Below are 7351 nucleotides of genomic sequence, written 5' to 3'. Positions count from 1 at the left end.
ACTTTTGCAAAGCGGCAGGGGGCCAGGGGCCAGCTAATATAGAAACATTAATAATTAATATATAAATAATTAGCCTGGACCTCTGTTGGGAGATCCTCCCCTGGCACTTTTTTAATAAACAAGCTCTATTTTGCTGCTTTTTATGCATTCTGGCACTTCTTTATATTCAGAGTATTCAGAGTATATTAAAATTCCAGTGTAAATCAATTTATTTTCACTGTGAATTAGAAGTAGTTCACTCAGCACTCGATCTGACCTGCAGACCATAAGCTGAGTATCACTGCTAAAAGGTGTTCATGGCATTTTGTCTTGTCCGGTATGTAATGGGAGCGAAAAAATGTTGCATAAATCCATTAAAATGAAGTTCAAAGCAACTTCAGAAACTTACCCAAGAATTGAATCAACACCTGTCTGGCAGCCTCAGAATAAATGCGCCTTTATAAGCTCCAGTATTTATTGCAGGTGTATTCAATTGCACATATGCCCACGTTAATGTGTCGACGGGCTGCCTACACGGAGAGCGCAGTATCAGTGGTTGCTATAAATAAGCTATTGGTAAAAGGATAAAGCTCAAAAATATTCTTGAGAAAAATAATTTGCTCTCTGTTTATATGATTAAATTGGTGCATGATTAATGCTTTGCTGTTATTTATTCATAAACATCTTCCCAGTCTGCAGTTTTTTCGGCTGACACGCTGCAGAACTTTCTCACTTAAATAAATCATTGTTTCAAATTAGTGTTGTGTTATACACTTTGGGTTGAGAGAGACGTACTCCGTGAGGCCATGTTCGGGTTGCAGAGGGGGTTTAGAGGACAAAAAGAAAACCAATCACTTTCTGACTTTGTGTCATATTGATTTATGGCTGCTATTATATAGTCGTCTACCTATTCTGTACATCCATGTACACAAACCTTTGTCATAGTATATGATGTGACACAGAGGGTGTCATTAGAGAGTATGAATATAGCCAACTTGGGGGAGATAAATCAATGTTTTGTTCAGAGAAAACATTTCACTCTCTGCCTTGTAACATTATTGATTCAGGCACCACGTAGTGCTCCACCAGTGGCTTTAATTCAACTGAAAAATCTTGAATACTCTCAGATTTTTTTGTCCTTTGGCTTTATTTTCTTTTATAAGATCCGTTCTTAGAACAATAAAAAGCAGCGACTGTGAGAAGAGCACAGTCTTACTTGCTTGACCGCACGATATAAGTGATGACAGGGGAAAGAGATGGAAGTGAGGGGCTTAACACAGGCAGAGAGGGGAAGACACTTTTAATGTAAGTGTCCACCAGCGTGGGGATGTTTGGGTAATGGTGGTTTCCGTGGCGACAAAGCGAACAGCAAATACACTAAGAGAGAGACGTTTTGTGCTTTTGGGGACACAAGTTGGGAATCTGGTTCAACAAATACCTCCTTGAGTGCTTTATTGAGACGTACTCGCTGTGTTTTGTTCACAGCCTGTTAGCATGTTTGCATGTGTGTGCGCCTGTGTGTGGGTTTATATGCATCAGGATGTAGGATTTTACATTCACACCCTCACACGCAGATATAAATAGGCGAGCCAGAATACAGGGGAAACTGAATAATAATTTGTTTCACTGGCAGCTATTCAAACTTACAGTCTGTCACACTGGCGTTATGCAGAGCAAGCAGAATGCAGAATTTGATAGCAAATATTTAGTGTGTGCTGCGATAAATTCAATCTGCAACTTCTTTCCGACTACACGGATGAGATGTATTGTAGGGCAGATTTGAGATCATTGTACAAATTAGATCATTTCACCTCCTCTGCCTCCTCTTTGTGCTCGCTGGCTGTTCTGATTTATGTGACAAATGAGTGAGTAAGTAAATGCATGTGTGGGTGTTGTGCTTTTTTGCTTATCTATGTCTTGGGCACCTACAGTATATATGTGTGTGTGTGTGTGTGGCAGCGTTATCTCTTCCTCATTCAAGTCATGTCACAGGCCAGACACCATTGTCAGGAGAGGCTTTCATCCGCTGACTTCAGATGTGCCCGTCATCCAGTCCAATTATACAGAGAGAAATAGGTATTGTTACACTCTGGGGATTGATTCAAGACAAAATAGAAAAGTGAAGATAAGACTACACAGTCATCTATGGCCATGCGCCACTTGCTTGGAGTCGCACACACTCTTGCCCGCACACACAGATGTGAAATCACATGGACGAGCAACTTCAATATCTCGGTGATAACAAATCCTTACAAGGTAACGTGGCCCCTCTAAAGTGTGTAGCAGGTAGGTTACAGTAATTTGAAATGGTGAGGTATGGAGTGCTACACCTCCACCTCAGCCTCACTGTCAGGGTGATAGACCAGCTTTTTATGGAGATAACTCTGGGCTGATGGAGCAGCTGAGCAATACTGGGCTTAAGACGACTGCAACCTGCTGCTGAGAGCGGTTCAGAGCCACTCAAGCATCAGTCAACACCGCTGACACGAACAGTCTCGTCTCACCACTTTCTGCATTTTCCTCACTGCTCTTTTTTGGCTCTTCTCTCTTTCTCACAATGCCAGAAAAAATGTCAAGAACCACCACTTACCTCCAACCACTCATGGGGAACAGCTCCAATTTATTTAATACCACCCTGCCATTGCACTCAGATCATGTTTTGCTGCCATGTGAACCATTGTTAGGCATTCAGAAGCTGTCGAGAGCAGGTACTGTACTTAAAACAGCTGAGATACTGTGTGAGAACAACAAAAGTTTGCAGGTGCTCTTTCAGGCCTTGTTTTAAATGTGCTGCGTTACGCGGACGGTGGATGATTAAGAAGGGAAACAAAAGTTCAGCCTTTCTTGGAGGCTCCATTTACCCCCATCCGTCATTTCATTAAGTTTGTCAGGTGTATCCTTGTTTATACACAAGAGTTGTGACAGCTCAAGATGGCAGACGTCTCAGTTTAGACAATCCCCTTATGTGTAGTCAACCCTTGCGTCTCAGCCGAGCCTCCAGTGTCCTTGCTCCTGATACTGATTCACTGATGTGGAACGCTGTTGGCTGAGATGCTGGAGGGCATGGGGAGAAGGGATTTGCTCCTCGGCTAAGTATTTTCTCTGTGCCGATTCCTACTGGGCCACGAAAGGAGATTTAAAATCTTATATATATACACTTTTAAATGGGCGCACACGCACCCAACACACACGCACACAGCTGTTTTCCTGCCATCAATCTCCCAAATCCACCCTGGTTGTTGTGAAAGTGATAAATTCAGCCATTTAATATCCATAATTAATAATTTATTACACACAGCGCGCCACAGATTTAGATTAGGTAGTATTTTATCTAGGTAATAGTTGTACCCTTGAAGGTCATTCTGGATGTTTTTCATTATTGCTTCCTGAGTTTACATCCAATAAAGTTGTGCAATAACTTACAGATTATGTGACTGAATGAATAAAATTTGAGGATATTTTACAGACTTTTCTAATTAAGTAATCTGTTAAGAGAGGACATTGCCATATGCTTTCAGATGCCCATAACAGCCTCAAATATGCCCACACAATTGATGGAAAGCCATATCTCAGGAGTATAAATATATATTTTTTTAAAGGTCTGTGAGAAAATAGCCTCACAGAAGAGAAAGACTGTGGACTATTTCACCAGGTAGATAAGAAAGAAATGGGTTTCAGTTCAGTGTTTATGTATTATGGATTGTATTTTTTTCAACAGAATATTTTTAAACTTGAACAGTTTTTCTGAACGTGTGAGGTTTATATTGTCAGATGCCCCCACAATCTGCACTCAGCACAGTGTTTAATCAATTAAAAACTCTCACAAACATTCTGAGGAATGAACACACAAAATTAGCACGCACCGTCATCGGTATCACAGTTTAAGCAACAACAGTTTTATTTTGGGCGAGCTGCTGCAGAGCCATTAGTCAAAGAGTCAAACAGCTTACTGCTGACGGCCAATGAAAAGTGAACAGAGGAGGCTTTCCCTGATGCAGAAAACTCTCTGCTTTTCTCTTTTTGTAGTGAATAAATGTAAGTGAACCAAGTTATCTCGCTGTCATCCCCCTCCTCTCTCCCTCCCTACGCCTGTCTTTCTCCTCTCTGTGTGTCTCTGAAATACACACATACTCTCCCGCACAAAGGAGGGAAAGTGTCACTATGGAAACAAGGAGGCGAGATTCTAAAAGCTACCTCTTGAGACTAGAGTTAAGACAACAAAAAGGAGTCCACAGTGTGAGTGGCAGAAAAAGCAGCAATATACACAGCATCTATACTTCTGCCGCTTGTTCTACCGCCGTGAATGTCATCATCAAGCCGCCTTGTCTGCCCTTTACCTCACTGCTTTGTGCCTTTACCAGTCTGTGTGCAGACATGTATGTGCATTCTAATATACTCTGCTGCATTTGTGTTTAAGGACAGGAGCTAGTGCTATGCCTGCCTTTAAATGCATGTGGCTCCTCGGACAAGTGTGTGTGTGTGTGGGTCTGAGTGTAATATGCACCACACATTTCTTTAATAGGGCTAATCCATTTTAATCCCACCTGCCACTGTTACCTTACAATGATGAATGTAAGCCTAAATGAGTTGAGACGCAGAGAAATGCCCGCGGGACACAGAGGAGGAGGCTGGGAGGTAGATGTAAGTCTCTATATGTTTGTGTTTGTCGGTGTGTGCACTGACGTACTTGTGTGTGCGTGTGCGTGCGAGTTAGTGCGTGTGCATTTATTAAGGTTCCTGCAGCAGCTGAAACAGGTTTTTCCTCCCTGCTCTGTTCAAGGCTATTTTCTGTGGGTCTGCAGGGTCACTGCTGTCCTTAGTGATGTCTCCTTCAGCTGTAATCAGCACCATGGACAGCAACACCGATCTCCACCACCGCAGGCACCACAGCAGGCATCCATCTCAATAGACTCAAAGAGGCTCCCTCTGCTTAGCGCCTTTCCTTTTTCATTCCCGCAGATCTAAAAGAATTGGATAGGTGAACGCAGGCTGCCCATTAGGCTTCGGTCTTGATGTACTCCTCCAATCCTTGATCTTTAGCAGGGATGGAAAGGAGATGCGGGGAGAAGAAGGAAGAAGGGGAGATAATTGTGAAAGACCTGCAGGCAACCACATCTATTAATAAAGCCTCTAATGGAAAACTCCTAGTGGATAAGTTTCCTCTGGCATGACAGATTCACATGCGTGATTATGAGGGGTAAAATACAGTACAAGTCCAGGCTGCTGATAAAATAGTGAAGTCCTTGTTTAGCACTTGTTACTGTGTATAGAGCCACAGTTTTAGTGCCAACGTCTCTCACATGTGGTGGCTTTGAAAAATAGTAGCAATATGTGGAACCAAATGAAAGAGAGAATAGGAGGAGAGATAAAAAATAAAAAAAAGGCAGGAGCAGGGGAGGGAGAGATAGGAGGAGTATACTACTGTACAGAGTGAGTGAGTGGCTAAGTTAGGGTGAGAGAGAGAGGGAGAGCGAGACAGAGAGAGAGAGAGGGTGCAGATAGCGGGAGGGGAAAACCTCCTCTCTGAAAGGGATGATGTCAGTCTCTGCAGCTGAGCCCCGGTCCCCGACTCGATAGGGTGAAGACTCTCTCCTCTGGAAACAGGCTGGCAGGCACAACCACCATCCACAAAGAGGGAGAGGCAGGGGTGAGAGGCAAAGCAGAGGGGAGGAAGCAGGGAGAGTCTGGGTGAATGAAATCCTGCAGGTACGTATGCCACGTTATCAACCATCTCTGAGTTCATTCATTAGTGCCTTTTGTCGCGTGCTGTCTTGCCATTACGCTTTAAATTGCTGCCAGCATCTCATTTGTTCAAAGTAATTATCATGTTTTTTATAATGTGTCACAGCAAACCTTCGGGAGTGTGTGTGTGTGTGTGTGTGTGTGTGTGTGTGTGTGTGTGTGTGCGTGTGTGTGCATGTATGTGTGGGTGTGCGTGTGTGTGTGTGTGTTCAGTGTACACTTCTATATCCCAGCCTGTCTGTGTGAATTTGTGTGGGTGTGTATATTCTAGCGGGGGTGTGGAAGGAGAGTGCTCACTGTAAATGAGGGGGCACACACACACACACACACGCACACACACACACACACACACACACACACACACAGCAGCATTAGTGGAAAGTTTTTAATGAAGAGAAAACTGCTGTATCGAGTCCTCTGGGGAGGAAAACAGCTTCAATTATTCAAATCCAAATCAGATTCGGGGTCCCCAGAGCAGAGGGCATGACAGAGATTTGAGATTAGAGTGTAGGGATTTTGTGCAAAGATAACCTATCGAGAAAAATAAGAAGCTTTTTTTTTTTTTTTTTGTCTGTGGCGTCATTGTTCTAGAGCTCTTCCTCTGTCTGCATAGGGGATTTGCCAGGGTAATGCAATGCCTTGTGGGATGCTGGTGGTCAGACAGGTGACATAGCTGTGGTGAGTCATCCTGTTAACATCTGTACCTCACACCTCTGTTTCCCACCTTAGATTACAGGTTTGCTTATGCACAAGGGCTAATGTCACTGTTAAACACAGTAATCCATGTTCCCCGTCACACAAGTTCAGCCGGTCTATAGGATATGTTCTGTGTTATACAAGGAAAATTGATTTTCTGTTGCTCAGATTAGTTATGAATGTCACAGGCGGTCAGACAACAGCGCATGCAGGGTCACATTCAATAGGCAACAACAGGAGATGACATTGACAAAGGATAAAATGTGTCTTTGTATTGGAGAATCCTGAGCACCCAGGACTTGTGTGTGTGTCTGTGTGCGTCTGTGTGTGTGTGTCCTTCTCTGTCTAATGAACTCACAGGCCATCAGACAAAAAAAAAAAAAAAAGAGCAAGGTCACAGACACATTTCACCAGCAGCCATCCATTTACACACTCAGGCTGTTGGCATGCCACTCAATTAGTCACAGCGTGGATTACACTCCACGAGGGGCTTGGGGAGAGAATCACACTGGAAATCCAATTTTGTGCCACATCAAATGTCAGGGTAGATCCTTCCGATTCTCTGTGATAACCACAGAGACAGCGGGAGGGGAAGCTAGGGGAGCACACTGTGGAGGTGGAGGTGGAGGAGGGGAGAGGATGAAGGTTAGTGGAGGAGTAATAAGGGGCGGTGGAGGAGGGGGTGAGGGGGACGGAGAGAGTCTCAGGGGTGTGAGAGAGGCATCCCTACTGGCCAGCAGGTGCTGCTTTATATGTGAAGGGTCATTTGTTGGTCGATGCGCAATATGGGGACTCTTAAATGCATGAATGCAGTTTGGGTGATTTCGAAATGCCATGCCAGGAAGAGATAAGGTTTTTACCTGCTGGTTTTCTCTGTAGTCTGTAACTCAAAGAAAGAATTTCACCCCAACAGCGCAGAGACGTTAATCTGCAC

The sequence above is a fragment of the Epinephelus moara genome, chromosome 20, assembly GCF_006386435.1.
Source record: "Epinephelus moara isolate mb chromosome 20, YSFRI_EMoa_1.0, whole genome shotgun sequence".
Taxonomy (NCBI): Eukaryota; Metazoa; Chordata; class Actinopteri; order Perciformes; family Serranidae; genus Epinephelus; species Epinephelus moara.
Note: the sequence above shows the minus strand (reverse complement) of the source record.